The sequence below is a fragment of the Lemur catta genome, chromosome 5 (genome assembly GCF_020740605.2).
Source record: "Lemur catta isolate mLemCat1 chromosome 5, mLemCat1.pri, whole genome shotgun sequence".
Taxonomy (NCBI): domain Eukaryota; kingdom Metazoa; phylum Chordata; class Mammalia; order Primates; family Lemuridae; genus Lemur; species Lemur catta.
Window position 1 is genome coordinate 101,738,474 of NC_059132.1, and position 23,463 is coordinate 101,761,936.

Consider the following 23,463-nt stretch of genomic DNA (forward strand, 5'->3'; position numbering starts at 1 on the left):
CCTTTGGAGTTGGTTTCATGTTTCTTTTGGTTACAGCTCACCCAGAGATGGGTCATAAAGTGGGGAGAAAAGTCCCCAAATTCCCGAAGACCCATAGGCAATTTTTCTACAATTCACTGCTCATGCTACTACTATTTGCCCGGCATAGGGCTAGGCAAATATAAAGCTGTGAAATTATCAAATGTTATTTTAGAGCTTAAAGACACACTAGATGTCATAACTCCAATAATCTCACATTATAGAGAAACATCTTTTAGTCTAGAGCCCCAAAGTACTTGCGGAAATCCACAAAAAGGAAGCAAAAATAAGCTTGGCTCAGATACTAGGCTGTGCCCTCCACACACTTACCACAAATTAAGATAATGTCCTAACAAAACCTGACACACCTGACTCTTGCTCTGAAAACTTTAAAGCATTAGACATATCAGTTCTTGTGCACAGCTGGCAAGGAATTATCTGGAATTACCCCACTGCCGTGGAAACTCCCGGTTGACATCCCGCACATTGCAGTTACATGAAGTGGTTTTGAGAGTGGCAGCTAAGACTGCAGTGAAGCAGCCAGATCTGGAAAATTCCTCCCCTGCCAGGAAGGCCAAGGGCCCAGCGGCTCTGCCTCCGTCCCAACGGGAGTCCTTCTCTCCAGCGGTGGGCATCGACCCCTGTGGAGGCTGCCCCAAGCTTCTGTGAACTGGCAGCACCGTGACATGGTGACCAGAGCTTCCAGTGACGTTTTTCTCTGTAGCACCCAGCTCTTAGACTCTGAAAAGTGTGTTGTTTTCCTCAATGCCTTTAATAAGCGCATCGGTAAGACTGGAAAGAGCAGGGCTGGGACGGGCTGTCCCAGTGAGCTGGCGCACTCCTCCGGCCCAAACGCTTCCCTGTTCATGCCTCAGCCCAGCTCAGGCACCTCCCACTTTCCCTCCTGGAACCGAGAAGTGGAAACGAAGGAAGGGCTGTGGGAGGGACAGCGGCTGGGAGGCTGGGGGCAGAGGGGGTCGAGGTAGAGTGGTCACCGGGGCAGGAGTTGAGATGTGGGCAGTGGTGACAGCAGCGAGGGCGGGAGGGCCATGGGGCATTGAAGGTGACAGTCACTGAGGGGCAGCTCTGCCTGCCCCTGCTGTTCGGTCTCAAAGACAAACAAAGCCAGACGCTAGCTGAAATGGTGGAGGCAGATTTTAATCAGTAACACACTATGGCCATAGGGAAAGGTCCAGCGTGAACTGAGGCCAACTCCGATTTGTGCAGAGGTGACCGGGCATTTTAAAGGGAGAGAATACGGAGGGGGCGAGTGGGGCTCAGTGGGGTCTGGGAGGTGGACAATCACAGAAAGCGGGAAGAGGGGCTTGGTCCATGGGAAACCCACCTGGGTTTGCTAAGTGGCTCCTCCCCTCCCACAGGGGCTGGGAGGCAGGGGCACCATCTTCAGGTGTCGACTGGAATGAACAGTAAATTCTTTTAGCAGCCTTAAGTTTTGTCACTGTAAGGGGGGCTGGGGCAGCCTAAGGATGGGGCCTTGAGCTGTTAGAAACTATGTTAGTGTGTGTTCAAGTCTATATAGGCCAAGGCTGGGGCCTAGTCAAGAAGAGGGTGCAGAGGAGCCTGGCTAGAGTTTAGTCCAGGAAAGAATCTTTGTCAGTGGCCCGAGGTGGTCTCCTTCACACTGAGTGTCTTCAAAAGTGGCCTTTCACGCGGGACTCCCCTTGATCGCAGGGGCGGCCCCTAAACACACGCAGCTGGTATTCGGGGCTGATGAACTGTCCTCGAGAGGGAGGGTTGGGGAGCGACAGCCCAAGTTCAGCCCTGCCCCCGGGTGCTCTGCCTGGGGGACCTGCCGCCAAGGCAGGAGCCGTGGGGACATCCCAGCTTTGGTCCGGCTCTTGGTTCTGCCACTCGCCGTGGGAAGGTGGATCAACTTCTGCGAGCCTCCTCCTCCTCGCCTGGAGATGAGGGCAGGGCCGGCCCATGGCACTGGCGGGCTGGACAGAAGCACGCGAGCAGCCCTCAGGGAGCCTCCGCAAATGCTCATCCCTGCCCTCCTCCTCCAGAGGGAGGTTCAGGAAGTGCCCAGGTTAATAAACAGGTTAAAACCCAAGATTCCCCTTGGAGGTTGGTTGGTTGTGGTTTAGAAACATTACATTTAGACGCCCAAGACCACTCACAAACACTCATTGATGCCAAATATAGATGGTTCCCTACCTATTTATAGCAAAAAGTACAGAAGCAAAAAACCCAACCTTTTTGCCAGCCTGTTTCAAGGTGCCAGATGTTTACAATGAGGGGTCTATTCTGCGAAGGGCACCCGCGGTGATGAGTTCCTGAGAGCGTGAGACCCAAGCACCTGGGCCCAGCGCTTGCCAGCCTTGCCTGGAGTTTTCTGTGACCGGTAAGAGAACAAATTTCAGCGTTAGGTGGACTTGAGTTCACATTCTGACTCCCCTGCTTAGTAATTTTGTGATGAGGAACAGGTCATTTAACCCATCTAAGCCTCAGTTCCTTCATCTGTGAAATGGGCTGACAACAGCACATTCTTCAGAGGGTTCTCGTGAAGATTAAATGAGAACACTCATGAAACGTGCGTGGCGGAGTGCCTGGCCAGGTTCTAGAGCAAGTGCCCTCTCAGGGCGGCCGTCTTTCTGGGGCAGAGCCTGTACACAGTCGGTGCTCAGGGCATATTTGGAGAACTGGCCTCCAGCTCAGTTGCAGTGGTGGCCGGGCCGCCTCCGCCTGACTTGGCCCCCAGCCCTCCTCCAAGGCTCGGAGCTTGACAATAGAAAGTGGGAGAGGAGCGGGGCTCACCGACCTTCACGACAGCCGCAGACACGGGTGGGGCGATGGGTTCTTGCTGAGCAATCGTACACACTGAACAGGTGTGGAGCCAGGGGACGCGGAGCTCCAGACAACACGCTGCCCTCCCAGCACGTGTGCAGGAACTCTCCGGAAACCCACGCAGGGAGCCGTGTGGGCTCCGAGGCCTCCTTCCAGCTCTGCAGTGTCCCAGGAGTCAGAGCTCTGGTGTTGGCTCGCAGTCACTGGGAAGGGCAGGTAGCCGAAAATATAGATTCACAAAGGAAATTTTTGTTTCATCTCAGTGCATGCTTATTGTTGGAGAATGGGTGAGATTCTGGAACACAAGCAGGCAGTGTTTATGCGCCTGCGAGGGCAGGAGAGCCAATAGGTTTTGACCTGGAACACGGGTGAGTGTTAGAAGTGTGATGATGGTGACCGTGTGCCCAGGGCAGCCAGCCCCCTCCTTCACTCAGTTGTGCCCCCATGGCATGCTTGGCGCTGTTCGAGGGACTGACTGCACGTGCAGCAGGGGACACAGCAGAAAAACCCTGCCTGCCCAACGGGGCTGACCTTCTAGCCGACACAGACATGCTCCTGTCTTCCAGAAGTAGTCCCAGAGTGTAGAGTGCAGGGAGGAATGAAGAAGAAAGGGAAAAAAGGAAAACAAAAGAAGGAGAAAAGCAAGAAGGGGAGGGCAAGAGATGAAGCGGCCCACGTCACAGCCCGGACGGATCTGCCACGTGTCTTGGGTGCTTCTGATGGTTACCATGGTTACTGGCCCCATGGCCATCCCTGACGTTGAAAGCCCATTTCTGTTATTTTTGTAACATTCTTATACGACAGTTCCGGAGCCTCTGTGTGGGTTGACTGACATCCGCGAGTGAACATCTAGTTCTAAGGAAATGACCCAGGAATTCTCAACATTTGATTTTCTCTCAAACATTGGGCATGTCTACAAAAAATTCAACCTCTCACACAAAGAGTGGTTGGGACCTCCTTTGGCCCTGTGGCCAATCGATCAGGATACGGCTGCAAATGAGAAAGCGAGCCCTGTACGTGGGACAATAGGGCAGCCGGAGAGCTGAGCGTCCAGGAAAGTCTGAAACGTGAGCATTACTAGCGCAGGCTCAAGTGGGGTGACACAACAAGATGCCCACGTTGGCATGAAGCCTTGAGTCTCTGGGCAATGGACACCCAAAGGTTCTGGGCAGAGAGCGACTGCATGTGACAAAGGTTAACTTGCCCCATTGCTGTTTTCCCAGGGGGCAGTTCTACCTAACTGACCTCCAAGAGAACGCTCCGTGCCATGCACAGGGTATTGAGTGGACGCCCAACCCGTAAATCGATCCTGGGGTTCTGGCAGGGAATGGAGAGGCCCTGCCCCTGCCAGCATGGGAAGCCGAGTGGGTGGGAAGGAGCTCAACCCAAGCTGCTGCCCTCACAGGTGCCCCCCTGCCCACTCCCTTGTCCTCACCTGGGGGGCCCCAGGTTCTCCCAAATCCAGCAGCTTTCACGCCTGGCCTCACTGAGTGCTTGCATCATCTGAGCTATTTCAGCACAAACGTTGAAAAAAAAAAATATCCTTTTCCACTGATTTCAGCCAAGGCAATTGAGAATTTTTTTTATGACGCTTGTTCAACAGAACAAGAAGGAAAAGGGAAACAAAATTCAAAAGCTGAGGCGTGCATGAGCATATAAAGCACAGGTTTCTCTAATAAGCATCTAAATTCTTCTCACGGGCTGACTTGGGCTCAGGACACAGGCCTCAGGCTGTTGGAAACCACACTAAACTCTTTGCGTTTTAAAGTAAATTTAGCTGGCACTGATTGGACTTCTTGTCCTTTCAGAACCTGCCTAGAAAGTGGGAGGAATGGGAGTGGGGTAGTTTGCCGGCTGTCCCTGCTGCTTTGGGGCTAGGCTGTAGTTCGGTCTTCCTCTGCCCTGGTTCCGCCCCCTGGATGAAGACAACCCCAATTGACCTGAGCTGACCCGCCTTTCCTCCTCGGAGCAGCACCTACGCCCCACTCCGCATCCCACCCAGGATGATTGACTGATAGGTGGATGGATGGATAGACGGATGGATGGATGGATAGAGGGATAGATGGATAGAGAGATGCATGGATGGATAGATAGACAGATAGCTGAGTGGACAGAGGGATAGATAGAAAAATGGATGGATGGATGGATGGATGGATACACATATAGGAGAAACAGTAGCTGTTTGGATCCTTATGATAGTAACTCAGTAGATTCTCTGGAGAGACCGTGAGGAATTGCCGGAGTGGTGTCCTTAAACAGGTGAGGGGTCATGGGATTCAGCACACAGTAAGGCAGCAGCCTTAGGTAGGAGCACGTACAGGGAAGGAGGTGAGGTTAAGGCTGATCGCTGTGTGTTTGCGGCGGTTTTATTCTGATAACCTCTAATTTCATAGTGAAATGACGAGCCGCATCAGGGGCTGGGTCACAGCAGTGGAGGAGGTGCTGGTAGTTTGTGGAGAGAGGAGGTGTCAAGTCAGCGTGGAAGATTCACTGGGTTAAGGAAATGGTACAAAAAGTGCCCGCTTGAAATTTATGTCGTGAATGAAAGCGAGGCCGGCCAGCATGCGGAGAGCTGGGGTTAGCCTGGGCTGTAGTTTCGCCCAGGGTGTGACGAAGCAGGGAAGGCAGGGAGGTTGACAGTGTCTGCAAAGGAGGGGTGGGGAGGAATTCCCAGGGGACCAGGGGCAGCCGGGGAGGGCAGAGGACAGTGCAGAGACAGCAGGAGGGGTGGATTGAAGGACCTGAGGGGTCACAGGGGTCGGGGTCCTAGAGGGAGGAAATGGGAAAGATGAAATGTGGTGCCCACGAGTGGGCAGATACACTGGGGTCGGGGGCGGCAGTTATGGGTGACGGTGTGATCACAGCCCAGGGTGTGAGCACGAGAGAGGCCGAGGCAGGGAAAGCATGATCCTTAGAGAAACAAATTCCACAGACTGAGAGGACTGGTTTGGAAGAATCAACAAAACCAGTGGTTGACAAACTACGGCACACTGGCCAAACTGGCTTGCTACCTGTTTCTAAAATAAAGTTTTATTGGGACACAGACATGCCCATTCATTTATGTATTTTCTACCAGCGGTCCCCAACCTTTTTGGCACCAGGGACCAGTTTCATGGAAGACAATTTTTCTAGAGACCAGGGGGGTGAGAGGGAGGCGGAGTCAGGTGGTCACACAAGTGACGGGGAGCAGCTGTAAACACACTGGAAGCTTTGCTCAGTCACCCGTCACTCACCTCCTGCTGTGCGGCCCAGTCCCTAACAGGCCACGGATCAGCACCGGTCCATGGTCCGGGCGTTGGAGACCACCATTTTCTACAGTTGCTTTCACGCTACTGTGGCAGCATTGAAAGCCAAAAATGTTTATTCTCTGGCCTTTTACAGAAAAATTTTGCTCACCTAAGTGGACGTTGCACATACTATTATTTATAGTTTTCAGTGAACAATGTTCTAGGACAAAAAAAATTAAACTAATGTAATTCCCTATAATAAATATTCATGGTGTGATGGCTATAAGCCGGCTGCCCTTGAAACTATAGAAACAAACTTTTCAATATTACAGAAAAACTCTTTGCCCTGCTTTATAAACAGGTGTTCTGTTTAGCTTTATGATGACAAGATAAGATACAGACCAAATATCGGCTTAATTTGAATTATATGCTAGCAGTGTCGTACATATTCACTAAACGTTACCCTATATTTATTATAAAATGTAAGAGCTGCCTGGTGCATCTTTGTCAACCACCCATATAGCCGCTCAGGCTGAATGAAGGAACAAAGTGCTTTTAATCCTCATTTCTACATTGGTTATGAATTCCAGTTATGTTCCAGCATTCCAACTCGGTCAATTTTGGACCTAATTAAATACTTCAGGATTACTGTATAAATGTTCTGTCCTTCCTTCAGAAAACCTCAGCTCCACCCAAAAGAGTCACAAAACTGTACTTCTTTAGAGACACCTTCCCCAGCTCTTTTATCTAAGTAGTTTGCTCTGCCATTCTCTAAACCATCGTCCCACTCATTTTCTTCATAGCAATTATGTAATTATGCAAAAGAAGTCAAACAGAGTATCTTCACTTACCATCAAAAGTTTTACTCATATTTCCAATTTTTGTAGATATTCAGGATTTTGATACACTTTTTATTAGTCGTGTATTATATTCTTACACCATATAACTTTTCTTTTGAGTATTAATTATGTACATTTCATTTGTTTTCTATTTTGAAAGTCTTTAAAACTTTTTGATTTATGTCTATAATTAAATGAAAAATTTTCTCACTGACTCCTTTCATATGATAACTTATTCATTCTTGAGTCACCCTTTGTTAGCTAGGAGCTGAGTGATATTTTTGTGGGTAAGGACAAGTGGATGGCATATTTTCTTAGCTCTTGCAGATGTGATAATATCTTTTTGTTGGTTTCTCTCATGAGTAACAATATTGACTTGCTATAGAATTCTTGAGTCATACTTGTTATGTTTCAAAATTCTAGGCATTGTTCCATTGCCTTCTGGTAATTACTGAATTACAGATAGGGAACGAAATTCTAAGGCTACTTGGCATTTTTTTCTCTACAAGTAACTTTTTAATTATTTATTTTGGAAATGCATGCATTTCTGAAGGAAATAACCATATTTTAGAGTCTTCCTTGGTAAAGGGTGGGTATTTTAATCTTTAGACTTAGGTATTGTTCATTTCAGGACACTGTCTTTCTATTTCTGACTGTTTTTATTCAGTTGCTCTGGTTTCTTTTTCAGAAACACCCATCTCATCTACAGGATGATTCTTGGTTCTCTGTTGTCTTCTTTCTCATCATTTTCGTCTCTGTTCCCTTTGCTCTGCGTTCTGGGAGAATCTCTCACTTGCCCTCGATGTCACACGTTCTGGTTTCTGCGGCTGCAGTTCTGCCCTCCACCGCCTCCAGCAGCCTTTCGTTTTGCTGTCCCATTTTTAGACTTTCTCACTATCTTTTCACAGCCACCAGCCATGCCATGCAAGCCAGGAGCCCGAATCCACCTTCAGGCCTTGCTGCCCTGTTTACCTCCGCCAGCCCATCAACAGTTACAGTTGTTTCAGCCTCCAGAATGTTTCTCCAAACTGTCACTTTGTCTCCACCATTACTGCCATCAATTCAGTCCAAGGTGCCACCCTTCATCCTTCTTCTAGTCTGTTCTCTATACAGTAGGTAGAGTAATTAATATATATGTATATATTTAAACACGTGTGAATGTGCAGTTGAACCCTGAACAATACAGGATTGAACGGCCCAGGTTCACTTATACATGGACTTTTTTTGACCTCTGCACCCCTGAGGCAGCAAGACCAATGCCTCTCCTCTCCCTCCTCCTCCTCATGAGTTTCTCACTAACATTTTCTTTTCTCTAACTTACTGTAATTGTAAGAATACAGTATATAATACATATAATATATACAAAATATGTGTTAATTGACTGTTACGGTAAGGCTTTCGGCCAACAGTAGGCTATTAGTAGTTAAGTTTTGGGGGAGTCAAAAGCTATACATGGACTTTTGATTGCAGGGCAGGGAGTGGTGCACCTAACCCCCACATTGCTCAACGGCCAGCTGCATATATGTGCATGTGTGCATAAACATGTATACATCTAGACACATATATACACACTTATATACATACACACACATATCATGAATATGTATGTACTCAGTGACTTCCTTTTGTACTTAAAATCCAAACTCCTTTTCTTGGCTGTAAAGGTTCTGCATGAGCTGACGCTGCTTAAATTTCCAAATTCAGCTGGTACCATTTACCAGACACGCTGGTCTGTCTCCAGTTCTTCAGGCGTGCAGGGCTCTTTCTCACCTGAGAGCAATCTGTTTCCTTTCCCGGGAATGCCCGGTACTTGCTCTCTCCCTAGCTGGCTCGGACTAAACTCTCCCCTTTGCAGCAGCCCTCCCTGACTACTCGTCTGAGTAGGTACCACCTGCCATTCCCAAAATCAGCCCCTTGTTTGTTTCTTTAATAGCAACTCTCATTTTGAATTATTTATTTATGTATTATTGCTTGGTCTGTGAACCCCGACAAAGTGTAAGCCATTGTGAAAGTGGCATCGTGTCCATTTCCCTTAGCTGCATATCCTCCACTTCTGGCACAGTGCGTGGCTTGTCATGGGTTCTTAATAATAAATATTTGTTGAAAGCATTAGTTCATCTCATATTTCTCAATTTCCATGTCTGCTTATTCTTTCTTTCTTTTTCTTTTGTTTCTGTGAAATAGAGGCTGTATCTTTTTATATCCTACAGAGGATGCCAAATTTCTTGAATCTGCTGGATTCTGCTGTAAATTATTTTTAGAGGTTATGATTCTTCTAAATCACCAAGATGAAATCTCTTTCCCATTTTCTGTAGCTTTTAAAAATCACCTCCCCTGTAGGGTCTCTTCCCCCTTATTCATTCATCCTTAATGGAACTGACATTTGCAGCGAGCTAGTATCTGTTAAGAGCTGGGAAGAGCTGATAGTCATGGTCCTGTCCTCACGCCTGGAATCCGTGCTCAGTGCAATAGCTGGGGGTAGCTGAGCAAGGCCAGTCCCCGGCCTGGTCCTGAGTTTGGACAGACATTTGTCTATAGAAGCTCTATTTCCCCAAACTTCTAACTTCTCCTATCTCATATAATTTGTTCTGTGACACTGTATTCTGAGTCCAAGGAGGGCATGAAAAACTTGAGTTTCTAATATACTGCTATACAGTTTTCTTTCATACCCTTCTCTTATTGAGAACTATTCTTGTGGGTACTGTTTTCCCCAGAATGTGATAAGCTACTTGCAGTTCCTTCTACTTTCTGCACAGGTGGTTTTTACTTGTTTTTCATTTTTTAAGTTCCTGTCTCTGAATGAATACAGATTAAAAGGGGAATGGGATGAGGGGTGGACATCACAAAGAGTAACTACACAGCGCAGAGTAACTCCCGTGTGATTTTCTGGTTGTTTCAGAGTTCAGGGTTGTGAGAAATGTCTTCCACCCTGTTTAAAGTGGCCTCAGTTTCCTGAGGTGCATCCTGGATGTGCCACGAGAAGAGGCCTGTTAGCAGGTTTTCCTTGCACCCGGCTCCACCTGCCTATGTAGCTCACGGAGCACCTGTCCATATTTCTATGTGGTTAACCGTCAAGCCTAGTTTGGGTGATGATACGAGTTTTTGGTTTTGTTGTTTTCTGGAGGATGAGAAAGGTTGCATTTTAGGGTTGCCAATCAGATCTCTTTAAAAACCAAAAATTCATTATTTTTTATGTTAGTGCGACCATTTTCCTCAAAGTAGCATAAATAATGACCATTAAATATAGACTTTCTTTCTTAATCACTTGTATGTTAGGAACTAGCACTGAAGGAAATTAGAAGAGGGGTTTTATATTTACATATATGGTTGAGACTATTTAAAGTATTTCGTCCTCTTAGCTGCAATAAACTCTCCTATCTGACTCTGGCTTTCTGTCCTAATTAAGCTGGGAACAACAGCTATTGCTCGTTTCTCTTTAAATTCGATCCCCTCTTTCTTTTTTATTTTCAACTATTCGTGGAACAGATATGGGCTAGGGAAACATAAAATTAAATACCTTTAATAGGCCAAGAAGAAGGTTATTCTGTTTTCCAGGGTTTTCAAGGATCACTATGAGTAAGCCAGAATCAGAGGAGTTACAAAGCATGTACATAACACTCACCAACAGAGAGAATTTTAACTATATATTTTAAAATATTAATATGTAAAATATGATTTAATATATTACTGTACATATAAATATAATATAGAATATATTTAACAGGTATTTTATATAAAATTGAAGTTATAAAGCATGTATTTATCACCCAACAGCAGAAAGAATTTTATAAGTATAATATGTACAATTACATATGTAAAATAAACATATTTTATATATTTAAAAATAGTTAAATATGCATTAATAGAATTATATTAATATATAAATATATTAAATGTATTTTATATTATATTTATATAGTATGTATTAAATATATTTAAAATTCTCTCTGTTGCTGAGATAAATGCATGTTTTGTAACTCGTGTGTGTATATACACACATACATGTGTTTCTTCATCATACTGTATTTACTTTTAAGACAATAATCTAGGGCCCCAAACAGGAAGCTTTGGCTTATGGTGGCACTACAAACTGTAGACTGTACGTTGGCACAAAATCTGGGTGGGAGCCAGTGGATCTGGCGAGCAAATCCTTGCAATCAGCCTGGGGTATTTTATAACCAAGCCGGTTCAGTCCCAGCTTTGAGACCGCATTTTGGAAATAGCGCTCCCCCTGGTGGCCAATCCCGTGCTGACGTCTGCAATTGAGTTACCAAGTCCCTTCCAGCTTCCTGAGTGCATCTCCCCAGTTGCCTTCTCTCCGCTGTTGTTCTGCAGCCCTGTGCTTGCTTCCAGCCTCCGCTCACCCCCGGGTCGGAACCCCGCTCCCCGCGCGGAGCGTCTGCGATCAGATAGAAGGGTGGAGGGGCTGGGCTCACTTTCGCAGCAGGCGGTGGTGAGTACAGGGCAGGAGGCCAGGGCGGGAAGGTCACTGGATGACCTCCAAGGCCCGGGCTGTATCAGGGGCTGGCACAGTTATCTCCCCTCTGCCGCGCAGTCTTTATTTATGGAGCCAAAGGCCTCAAGGACGACCACTGTCGAGGGCCCCTTCCAGTTCTGAGATCCCCGAGTTCTATGGAGTGTTGGGTGGGGTGGGGGACTTCAGACCTTGTCATCTGCCGTTTGTCCTGGGGGCCTCATGCCACATGCCTGGCTCGCTGTGAGGTCATGTTGCTGGCTTGCGAGCCTCGGGGGAGGAAAATGCAAGCCCGAGCCTTTGGACAAGGCCAGCCTCACTTGGGTGCCATGTCTTGTACACAGGGGCTGGTGGGATGGCAGCTTGCACTGGTGGAAGTGTTCTTGGAAGAGCTCCCCAAGGAAAACATAATCCTTAACATGTGACCAGCACAATGAGGAGCTGCCTTCTAAATCTATCAAATTAGCAAAGAATTTTTAAAAAATTATGCTCAATGCATGAAAGGGTTTGGTGAGATGGGCAAGCTGGTGGGTGGTAAACAAGTTGATTTTTGTGTGGGCAATTTGGAAATATCAAGAGCTTTGAAAATGATTGCTACCCTTTTCTTGGAATTTCAATCGTAGATGCAGAAATGTGGGCCAAGATGACTACACACAGATTCACTCAAGCTTCTGTTCTGTTGGAGAAAAACTGGAAACAACCGAAATGTTTACCTTTAGGGAAAAGGCTTAATATGGTGGTAACCAAGTGTTACTTTATTGCTTGATGTGGAGCCTTTCTTCAAGTGGAATATTTTATGAAAGTCTAATGCACAGTTGGACCGATTGAAGCTGGGCAGGGGGCTCTGTTGTATCCCACCTGGACTGCCGGACCCAGTCAGTCCCTAGTTTCCCCTGTGATGGCTCTTGGGGCACTTCAGTGGCAAACGTGCTCCATGGCATAGCAAGAGAGCCACCCACTTGGTCAATTGTGAGATATTAGTATCTGCCTTCCCCTCTCACGGGTGTAATTATGGACAGTTCTCTCCCTAATTATTTTTACTTTTCTGAACTTGCCAAATGTTTCATTAATATATTTTTATTGCCACTAAAATATTTATCTTAAGATATTAAAGATAATGTCACTTTACTATTTTAGAATTAGATGTATGAGTGTCCTGAGGACCACAACACTTGTGTCAGCCCGGCCAGCATATTCTTCCCTCTTGGCAGATCTCCAGGTTTATGTGGAAAACCTTATAAAACAGAAAAGCAAGACGAAGAACACCAAAACCACTGATAATCCAACCACCTAAAGAAAACTACTGTTAGTATTTTTATTTTTTTTTAATTTTTTGGTCACAATTCATTTTATTAATAGAAAATAAACCCTTATTCCAGTTTCAAAGTTGTTATACTTGAAGACACTAATAAAAAATGAATTTAAAATAATCATTTAATGTTGCTTTAACTAAGACAATGCAATGTGGCTTTAAAAAATGTATTCACCACCATTATTCATAGGTCTCTCAGAATTTGTCCTTAAAGCTTCCAGAACTTTCCTGTCTGTCAAGTACAGGAATTAATCGGTGAGCTACATGAGAAGGCCTCTCTGGGACAGCCAATGGGGAGTTAAGCAAACATCATGAAAGGAGTTGATGTACGTTCATCATGGTAACTTTAACTACACAATGATCCCCTCCCCTCAGTGTAGCTCGGGAGAAACATGCTTCTAAGCACTGAGGCATGAGGAGTCAGACTGTTGATTGCTTTTAGAATTGGTCATTGCGACTAACAGTCAATCTCTGGCACAGATGCTGTTGGTCCTTAATGTCCTGTGATTTTAGGGAATTCTGTAAATAGTTTGGATTTAGTTCAATTCAAAAATTAAGCAGGTTTAGTAAGGTTCACTACTTTGACAGAATAAAGGTCTGCTGGTTTAGTATCCTTATCAAATACATAATATCCATAGGTACATATAATATGTATAGGTAACTCATAGTCTTAACGTATACATAGAACACTGCATTATTGAAACCAATATCTATTTTAACAAATGCCTATAATTAGAAGCAGCTGATGAAACTAACTCTAAAGTTATGACAAGGGAGACTCATTTTCACTTGAAGCTGTGTTGCTTAGATAACTTTAAAAAAGTTTGTGCCCTTAAAGCCATTCAAGGAGAGGTAAGGAGGCCCCTCTCCTCATTTTTTGCTTGAGGATGCCAACTGGGGCTGGGCTAGAAATTAGCACTTCTAAATATTTTAGAAACATCCAAAGAAGTGTTAAAAAGTATTTTATGTAAAAGAATGTCTGTCTTTCTGCATCAGTGAGCAGTAATGCTCATCAGAATTTCCTAATAACGCAAAGTCAAGTCCATCCACTTTTGATGAGATGTCAAAGGAATGGGAGGTGGAGTTTATGTCAACCCTTAGTGGGAGCTCCTGCTGGCTTTTGCCTGTGTGCTGTTCACCAGTGTGAGAAAAGGGGACTTCTTAGGGAGAATTGTGTTTGATGGCCAAGACCTCTTTGGGGCATTTCTTCCTAAGTGGAATACACAACAGATAACGGAGTAGGGGAGGTAATACGGGGAAGTTACTTTTTCCGGCTCAGAAGGAGTTGACGAAGCCCATATAGATGCATTCCGGAAGCCCAGGGGATCCTCTAGATGTGGATCGTGGCAAATGTGGTCATCCAGAATCGACACCGTGGACAGTGGCAGCATTTTGCTGCATAGCTCCAGAAACTCTGGAGAGGGATTACAGGATCCGATGGCCCATAGATAAAATGAACGGGACTAGTTACAGAGGCAAGAGCGCCCATCCAGCTCTTCTAAACTTCTTCCTCTGACTGATGTACTGGAAGAGACTGTCGGTGACTAAGCTCCCGTCATTGTTCTGCCTCCCTGCCCACGTGTCTCACAGCTCGCTCTGGGAGGGCTGAGTGTACGCCCGAAGACTGGCGCGGGACCTCGAGAGAACACAAAGAAGGTCATCTGCCATGAGGATGGGTGACAGCAGCCTCCACCTTTGAGTAGCTTGTGGGGCAGGAGAGGGCAGTGAGTCTCGGGAAAAATACCTCCATTTGACAGACAGAGACTCTTTATGCTAAGCCGACTAGATCAATTCTGCTTGTACCTACAGAGCAGCTCCATAATCGTGAGACAAAAGGTTGATCCTGTGCTCCTGGAGCCCCAGATGCTGCAAGAGCGCGGCCACGATGCTGGCTTGCTCACATAGTGACCACATCATAGCGATGTGGTCTCGGTTTGTCACTGAAGCCAAAGCCTAAGAAATCAAGGGTAATCACTCGATGAAACCCCAAGGTCAGACCTTCTCAAATCTCGTACCAATCATAGCTGGATGTTGGAAAGCCGTGTAAAAACACAGCTGTCTCTGGGCTTCCAACCACACCTTCAGAGTCTTGGTCGAAGATGCACAGTCTCTTGTAAGTGAAAACTTTGCCGAAGACTTCCATGGGGGATGGGCAGGGGAAAGCTGAGGGGGAGGGATGTGCAGGTAACAGCCAACAGCCCCACCTGGACCCCCCACTCCCGCACCCTGCGGAGGCGATCTCGGTGCGCTGTGGCCGTGTTATCCCAATGCCACCCGCCTCAGTGTCGCAGAGCACGGGGCGCCCGCGGCTCCCGCAGCAGTGCAGGCGCCGGCAGCTGGGGGCAGCCCGCAGCCCACGCAGGGTGGCAGATGCCAGCGAGCGGCCACTCGGGCGTGCACGGCGCCACTCTGCTCACCAGATGGGGCTGCCGGGGCTGCGCGGGGACGTGCTGGTGGCCGCTGCCCTGGAAGTATTTTTAGTGTGTTTCCTTCCAGCTTTATTTTCTATGTGATGTGTGTATGTATATATAGTATATATATTATATATCATACATATAACACGTTACTTGTTATAGTATAAAAACCAGGTTGCATCCCATTTATTCGTGTAAATGTTATATTGTATGTTCCCTAGATAGTACGTTTGGAAACATGATGTTTAATGGCTTCTCAATATTCAATTCTATTGACAAACAATTTTATAACCAATACTTTTGCTGTAATAGATAACACTGATGCGAATATATCTGTACATAAATCTTTTCTATATATGCACTTTGTTTTGTTTAAAGTCACAGTTTCCAAGACCCTATCGACCATGTTAAGTGAGGACTTACTGTACTTGAGAAACGTCCTTCCCACAATAAGTGACCAAGAGACATTTACTCTTGTAGCCATTTCATTGATTAGAAGTGTATGTAAAATGTGGCTTGTTCATTAGGGAATAAGTCCAATTATAAACAAACCAAATGAATTTACATTTAAGTGTTTTTCATTTGTTTCAAATTGACATAGAATCTGTTGAATGTTAAGTAGTCTTCTTGCTTTTATCAGCCTGGTATAGTCCATCGATACTATATTGTTAACTAAAGAAAGTTACTGGTTTTGTTTTCTGTTACAAGCAAAGACTGAAAACATTCCATTTAGGAGAGAGAATTAAGGCACAAACAACCAAAAAAACAACTCCCCACCCAAGCTCACTAACTGCAGTTTTTTGCTTCATAAAATTTTGCGTAATCCATTTTATTTGCTGAACACTCCTCAGAATCTTGCCTCTCCTGTTACTTCATATTTTTGAGCACAGACTTGAGCAAACGGAAGCTCTGTGCAGCTGCAGATTGCACTCCTTCCTTTTACATACTGTGTATTTCCTTCTTGCTAGAGCATTTCCCCTCACCAACCAGTTTTACAACTTGCATGACAATTATGTTTGAGCACTCAGAAATTAGACGCTGTTGACATAAAAATCTACATATTCATAGCTCTCAGACAGCTACCTACTTGGAACTTCTCCAAAACAGGCATCCCGTGGGCCTAGCACAGTGTCTGACAAAAGGACACACACAATAAAAAATTGTGGCATTAAAAACCATCTTGGAATGTAAAGGCAGCTAACACTATGGAAATAGTTTGTGCTGAACATTATTCATCTTCCCCAAATAATTCTAAGATAATTGGAAAAAATAGCTTGGAGAAAATTCAGCTTTTTGTCTGGAATTTTGGAGAGTTGTTTTTTTTTTTTTTTAACCTGAAGTGTTCATATCTCTTCTTTGCCCTAATCATAAACAGAAAATTGCAAAGCGGAACAAAGACCCAATTCTTGCGGCTCCAGTGGGGCTTCTGTGTGAATTTGAGCTGCAGTTCTGTTGGTTATCCTGACTGAGGCCACTACTTTTAAACACTAGTAAATTTAATCAATATAAAAGTAAATTGATTTGTTTGTTTATTTACTTATTTATCTTAAACTTCCCCTGTTTCTTTTTTTTTAATTATTTGTATAGATTTAGAGGGTACAAGTGCAGTTTTGATACATGGATATATTGCATTGTGAAGTATGGGCTTTTAGTGTAACCATCACCCAAATAGTATACATTATATCCATTAAGTAATTTCTCATCCCTCACCGCCTCCCGCCCTCCTACTCCTCTGGATATCCAGTGTCTACTATTCTAAACTCTCTATTTCCGTGTGTGCTTATACATGAGACCATGCAGTATTGAGTCATTTTACTTAAGATAATGGCCTCCAGTTCTATGTTGCTGTAAAAGACATGATTTCATTCTTTTTTATGGCTGTGTAGTACTCCATGTTATCTATCACATTTTCTATATCCAGTCATACATCGATGGCCACTTAGGTTGATTCTATATCCTTGCCATTGTGAATGGTCCTGCAGGTGCAGGCGTCTTTTGTTATGATGACTCTTTTCCTTTGGGTGGGTACCCAGTTGTGGGACTGCTGGATGGAATGGTAGTTCCATGTTTACTTCTTTGAGAAATCTCCATTCTGTAACAGTAAATTTAAACAACATAAATTACATTCATAGCTTACAAGGATTCTGTTACGTATGTTGCCTCATTTAATTCTCAATTAATTTAACTTGAGTAATACTTAACACAGAATCTTGTGCCTTAAGTATTAGTGTCCTTGTTATTTCCATTTTATAGCCAAGATTTCGACATGGAGATTTAGAGAGACTGAATAGCTTACTCACTCGAATGTCCGAGCTAGAAGTCAAACTCTAATCTTCTGATTATTTCCCCTGCACCATGAAGTCTCTAAAAATGTGAAATAAACTTGGTTTTATAAGTAGAATCGGATTCTTTCCAGCTACAGGGAAGTTGAATCAACTTCTCTCTGGCTGTGAGAAGGAGAGAAGAAACTGCAGCACATAGAAAACTGCATGAGCCCACGTGGCTCACAGAAGTGGCCTCTCCTAAGCTGTCCTTCCGTGTCCTTCAGTGTCCCTGTCTGCTCACAGCGAGGAGCGGTTTAACACTGGAAGAGTACAGTTGCACAGTTCCCAGGTCACACACAGGATGCCAAGCTCCCTGTCCCCCAGCCCTTTCCTCACCACCTTCCCACTCGTCTGGTTTGTTAGGAATCTAACGTCACAGTCACCAACACTGCAGCTGTGGACAGAGGATTAGAGCTTTTCTAAAAGGGGCCAGAGTTAGGACATTTGCAGCAATGCAGCTGGCCTGTCTCAATGGCAGTGAGCAATGAGTTGACTGTTAAATGTTTTAGACTTTCATTGGAGTCAGTTATTAAATATAGCCATTATTAAATAATACAGACTGAAATAATCCTCTAATTCCTACAACCGTATGAAGAGAGTTAGCAGTATTGCAGTGAGTAGCACTGAAAGGAGTTTCTGTTTGATCAATATAATTTTCACAAGGATGAGAAACAGTTTAACGGTAGATCACGTATCAGAATTAGTAACAACAAACTCATTAGGAAAAGAGTTAGCAGATTGGAATGCATCATCATTTGACAAATCATGGTTGAGTGACAACCACAGGTTGACTAAGGATACATGATTTTAGCAAAAATCAACTAAAAAATTCTCACAGAATTTGATTCTGTGAGAATCAATTGGTTATAAGAAATTTACGTTAAAGAATAGCATATGTTTCATTATTAATTATTAATTGTGTATTCCACATCCTTTCTATTAAATATGTATGTAGTATCTGAGTCCCTTCAGGCCATTAGAAAATGACACAAACTGCGTGGCCTATACATGACAGAAACGTGTTGCTCACAGTGCTGGAGTCTGGGAGGCCCAGGATCAAGGCACCGGCAGATTTCGTGTCTGGCGAGGGCCTGTTTCCTGGCTTGTAGGCGGCACTTTCTCACTGTGTCCTCGCATGGCAGTAGGGGCGAGGGAGTCTCGGGGACATCGTGTATAAGGCACTGATCCTGTTCATGAGAGCTCTGCCCTCGTGACCTAATCACCTCCCAAAGGCCTCAGCTCCTGATACCATCACCTTGGAGGTTAGGATTTCAACATGAGAATTTTGGGGGCATAAACAAGATTCAGCCCACTGACTGACTGTTTATGTCAGAGAGAGAGAGACAGAGAAAGGGGGTGTGATTAATACAGTTGCTGGAACTCCAGGTAAAATCAGGACTCTCCCACTCAACCCGAAAACCTATGGTCCCCACAAAACTCCGCCAGGCTAGTCAAGCACGGCCTCCCTCTGGGCTGGCCCGTTTCTGCGGCATCTCCCTCCTCCCCTGGAGGCGCACACAGTCCCTCCTAAAAGGCTTTTCTTCTCAGAGTACCTTTGCCACAGACAATCACAGGAGCATTAAGTTACCCCCAAAGGATGTGCTTAATCCTTTTCCCAGGCCCTGCATGTCAGATCCATTTCTGTCACCTATTAGCTCTGACGCTATAGAAAAGTCTCTTAAAGTCTGTGAATCCTAATTTTCTTACCGCAAAATGGGACTAATAGCACCCACCATGCAGGTTGTAAGGATTAGAAACAGTGCATATAAGGTGCTTCTATATGCTTGGCACAGAACAGATGCTCAATGGATGGTATTGTTTTTGGTGTCATTGTCACTGCTGCTACTACTTTGCTTCACACTCCCTGCCTCAGACTCCGTGTTTTGGACACATTCCCGTTACTTGGGACTCTGGACTGTGGTGGGTCTGACCCTTTAACCGACTCTATAAACCTATGGTTGCTACCCCCCCTTCCCTTCTCATGCCCAGTCCTGGCTCGTGGGGTGGTGGTCCCAGTGAGGGATGACCAGTGGTCACTCTGCTCATTTTCTGAGAGGGACCTGATACTTAGGGATGGACCTCCAGGAACAGCTCCAGACCCTCAGACCTGTCCCCTGCCCTAGCTAAGTGATCCAGGAATGGGCATGACACCCAAGTCAGGCTGGTCAGACCACTTCAGCCCTGGTCCAGTGGTCAGCACAGAGAACCTATGAGAATCTGCCCTGGAATGAAGCAAAGGAGTTGGTCGCTCTGATGGAGAGCTGGAGGCTCAGGAGGTGATGGAGACATGTTGATTACCTAGAGGAGCCAGTGTGAGTCTGAAGCCAATGCCAGAGGGAATTAGACTCAAGAGATGGTGGGAGAGTTTTGCTGGGACAGTTGTCCCTGAGGTCCAATTGCATTCTGACCCTCTCTGGAGGCACACTGAGCGCTCCGCTCCACTCTTCTCAAAGAGCAACTTCACAACTCTGGCTTTCTTTCTTTCATTTTTTTTTTTGTTTGTTTTTTTAGAGATAAGATCTCTCTGTGTTGCCCAGGCTGGACTCGAACTCCTGGGCTCAAGGGATCCTCTTGTCTCAGCCTCTGGAGTAGCTGGGACTACCGGCACGTGCCACCACGCCAGCTCTCTGGCTTTCTTCCCCGAGTCTCCAATAAATAGGAGGCTTTGGGCCTGCAAAATGCAATACTGTATTTCATTAACCCTCAAAGACCTCTAATTACTACCCCTGTGCTTATTAAGGGTTTCTTAAGAGTTGTATATTTCCAGAATAGTCACAATGCCTTTTATTCCCCAAGAGGACTCCTTTGCATATGTGCAGCGTGGGGAGGACACGTGAGGCTATAGCTGGGGATCCCACAGTGTTTTCGTGGGGAGTCACTGCCATTTGCTCTTGACTTTTGCCTAAGTTAATTCAAGTCAGCTTGCTTTCACCTGCAGTAACAACTTAAAACATCCTAATTAGCACTCCCAGATCCCCCAGTTCTGGGAAGGGGAAATCAGACACTCTCTGCCCCTGCTCTATGGAGAATAAGCTCCTATTTAGGGTCAAGCTAACTCTTAATGGTTTACATCAAATGCATAAAAGAAGCACATGGCTTGACCCAAATAAAAGGAATGAGATACCAGTTCCCAAGCCCCAAGGAATCTGAGTCTAGAAGACTCCTGTGCTCTAGGTGGATCAGAAGTGTCTTCTGTGACCTTCCTGCCTGACTCCTCGGAGCCCACGTAACCCACATACTGAATGCACTGCTCTGCTCTGAAGGAGACACACAGCGTCTAATTTGGGGAACCTGTGCCTCTGCACCCCCCCCAAGTCTGTGGCCGGCGTTGCTGGTCAGTCTCAACCCTCTACTGTGGAGCCCGAGTGTGGCCGCAGAATGCTCCTCGTCATGTGGCCGTGGGCATTCCTTTTCCTGCTGCACTTGATCCTTCTTGGAGACGGCACCGAGTTTGTCTTCACGGTTGAGTGGGCCTCGGTGTCTGAAGACCACAGCCGACACAATGGCTATTTTGGAGCGGGCTGTTTGTGAGTTCTTTGCATATGGATATTCTATAGCCCACAAAGCCACTCCAGCTTCTGCAAGTCGAAGGTTAATACCCAGGGAAGGTGAAAATCTGCTTTAAAATTGCTAGTGAAAGGTGGGCCTCATAGTAGGAAAGATAGAATTGGGCTAATGTAGCAGCCTGGTTTCCATAGAAACGAGATGCAGTTGAATCAAATGCATGACTAAACTTTTCCACTCTGGTTTTCAGCCTGCAATGAGGCTGGAAGAGGGTATGTGCTGACCATGCAGGCAAGTGAGAATTTTGACACCAAAGCCCTCCGTAAAGACTCACCCAAAGCAAATGGCAGTGATTCCCCACAGGAAAAAAGAAAAAAAAAAGATTGTGTGGGGGCCCTAGCTACAGCCTCACGGGCCCTACCTGCGCTGCACTTATGCAAAGGAGCCCTGCTTGGGGAATAAAAGTTATCGTAACTCATTCTGCAAACATACTGCCCTTAAGAAACCCTTCATAAGCGCAGGGGCAGTAATTTGGAGTCTGTGGGGTTTAACGAAACACAGCACCACGCTTGGCAGGCCCAAAGCCTCCCGTTTATTGGGGACGGTGAAGAAAGCCAGAGGTGCGGCGTGGCTCCCGTGGGAAGCTCGGCCTCCAGCCTGCTGTGGAGCTGCAGCCCCTGAATCAGGGCCTTTGTCGTCCACGGCCTGCCAGGGGCGCCGGCCCTTCTGCTCACACCTCTGCGGGGCAGTGCTGTGTGAACTCGGAGCCTGTGGCGCTGCCCTCTGGGGGGAGCAGGAGGCTGGGCCCGGAGGGAGGGCTGGGGGCGCTTTGGAACAACACTTACTGCCTTCTCCTTCTCTGCCCGGCAGTGGGGACTGGGCTTCCAGACAACGACAGGGCTGGAAGAGCTTTCTGCCAGAAGCACAGGGTCTTGGTTTATTTATTTGTTTTAAATGTGTCACTTATTTAATTAGGTTGTTTGCATGAAATTTAGAGCCCCAATTCATGAGGACAAATTCCATGTGTGAGCGAGAACACCGCATGCAGGTAGCCTGAGATCCAAGGAACAACTTTGATTCGTGGCAAACTTTGTGAGTCCCCCACTTGCTGAGCAAGCTCGCGCTGCTTCGTAAGCCTGTGTTTCTCTCTCCGTGTTGAAGATGTCACCTTCCTGGTGTCTGGGCTTATGCAGCTTCTTCTTGAAGTAAGAGTCAGTGAGTCGTGTGGGGATTGTCACACCAGTGATATCGACTTTGGCAGGGGTGGCAATGACAAATTTCTGGTGTGTCCCATGCAGAGGAACTCGATGGAGGCCCAGAGGTCAGTCACTGCTCAGCTGCTTCCAGAGAACCACCCTCTCGGCTCCGTGGCGCCCAGAGAGGATGGTCCGAGGGTCTGGGAGTGACGTTGGTTCGCGGTTTTCTCACGTGGGGACTGAAGGGTTTCTTGCCGGGGTGCAATAGCTTTCGAGGCACATCTTCAGTAGGATCGTACGTAGGCACTTTGTGACATTTAACCACCCAGGCACCATCGTTCTTGTCAACACCAGCTGGTTTAGTGAAAGTAGCAAGAACCTTCTCTTTTTTCTTTTTAATCCTGGATTTGGCGTCTGATTCCTGCCTCTTGTCCGCAGCCTTTCCAGGTCAGGAATATCCTCCAGTTCCTCTGACAGGATGGGGTTTTGGCTGCAGGGGGCTTCTTCTTTTTAGGCTTCTTGGCTTTGAAGTTACTCGTCTCAACTTTGCTGCTCCAGGTTTCTTTCCTTACCTTCCAGCTTCTCGGCTTTTCCACCTACCATCCTGCAGGACGGAAGAGGTGAATTTTGTTTTGATGCAACTGATCCTGGAGCAGATGCAGAGGCAAAAGTATCTCTGTTGCTTTATCAACTGCATGAAAGGCTTGGAACACATAGATTCCTAGACCATGTAGCACCGGAGGAGGCCAGCTTACCACAGAGAAGGTGTTCAGCAGCTGAAATGCTCCATGCCTGGCCGGTCCTGGGAGCACAGCAGGGCCAGCTGCTGTCCATAGCGGGAGGAGTGCTGAGGAGCCACTCTGAGAGGCCATCTCGGGCAGACTTACTGGCAGGTCACTCCTGGTTAGTAAGAGTGAATTCAAGGTCTGTCGGTGTTTCACATTTCCTCCAGGGCCACAATTAGGGCACAGTTTCCTCTTGCTGCTGTAACAAATTACTACAAACTGAAAACAACACAAATTTATTATCTTACAGTTCTGAACGTCACAAGTCTGAAATGGGTCTCCCGGGGCTGAAGTCCAAGTGTCAGAGGGCCTGTGGCCTCTTCTGCATTAAGGACCCTTGTGATTTCACAGGGGACCCCAACAATCCAGGGTACTCTCTGTACCCGCTTTAGCTCCATCTGCAACCTTAACCCCGCTTTGCTCAGGAACCCGCCTTGTGCACAGGCTCCAGGGATGGGACGTGGACATCTCTGAGGGGCCGCACTTCTGCCTGCCATGGGGCATCTCCAGTTTGTCAGGAGCAGCCCCCACAGCACACCTTTGGCTTTTATGGTCTTGACTG

The 23,463-nt window shown here is 46.2% G+C and overlaps 1 long non-coding RNA gene and 1 pseudogene across 2 annotated transcripts; one reads left to right on the forward strand and one right to left on the reverse strand.

The window, feature by feature from the left end:
- Nucleotides 1–2,301: 2,301 nt before the first annotated feature.
- Nucleotides 2,302–12,796, forward strand: LOC123638650. 2 transcript variants are annotated; one of them, XR_006735420.1, is made up of 2 exons: nucleotides 2,302–2,383; nucleotides 11,990–12,796. It is a non-coding gene; the product is annotated as an uncharacterized LOC123638650 (long non-coding RNA). The 2 variants fall into 2 exon arrangements; XR_006735419.1 differs by lacking the exon at nucleotides 2,302–2,383 and adding an exon at nucleotides 11,224–11,345.
- A 1,157-nt stretch (nucleotides 12,797–13,953) lies between these two features.
- On the reverse strand, nucleotides 13,954–22,719 carry LOC123638834 (annotated as a pseudogene).
- Nucleotides 22,720–23,463: the final 744 nt, after the last annotated feature.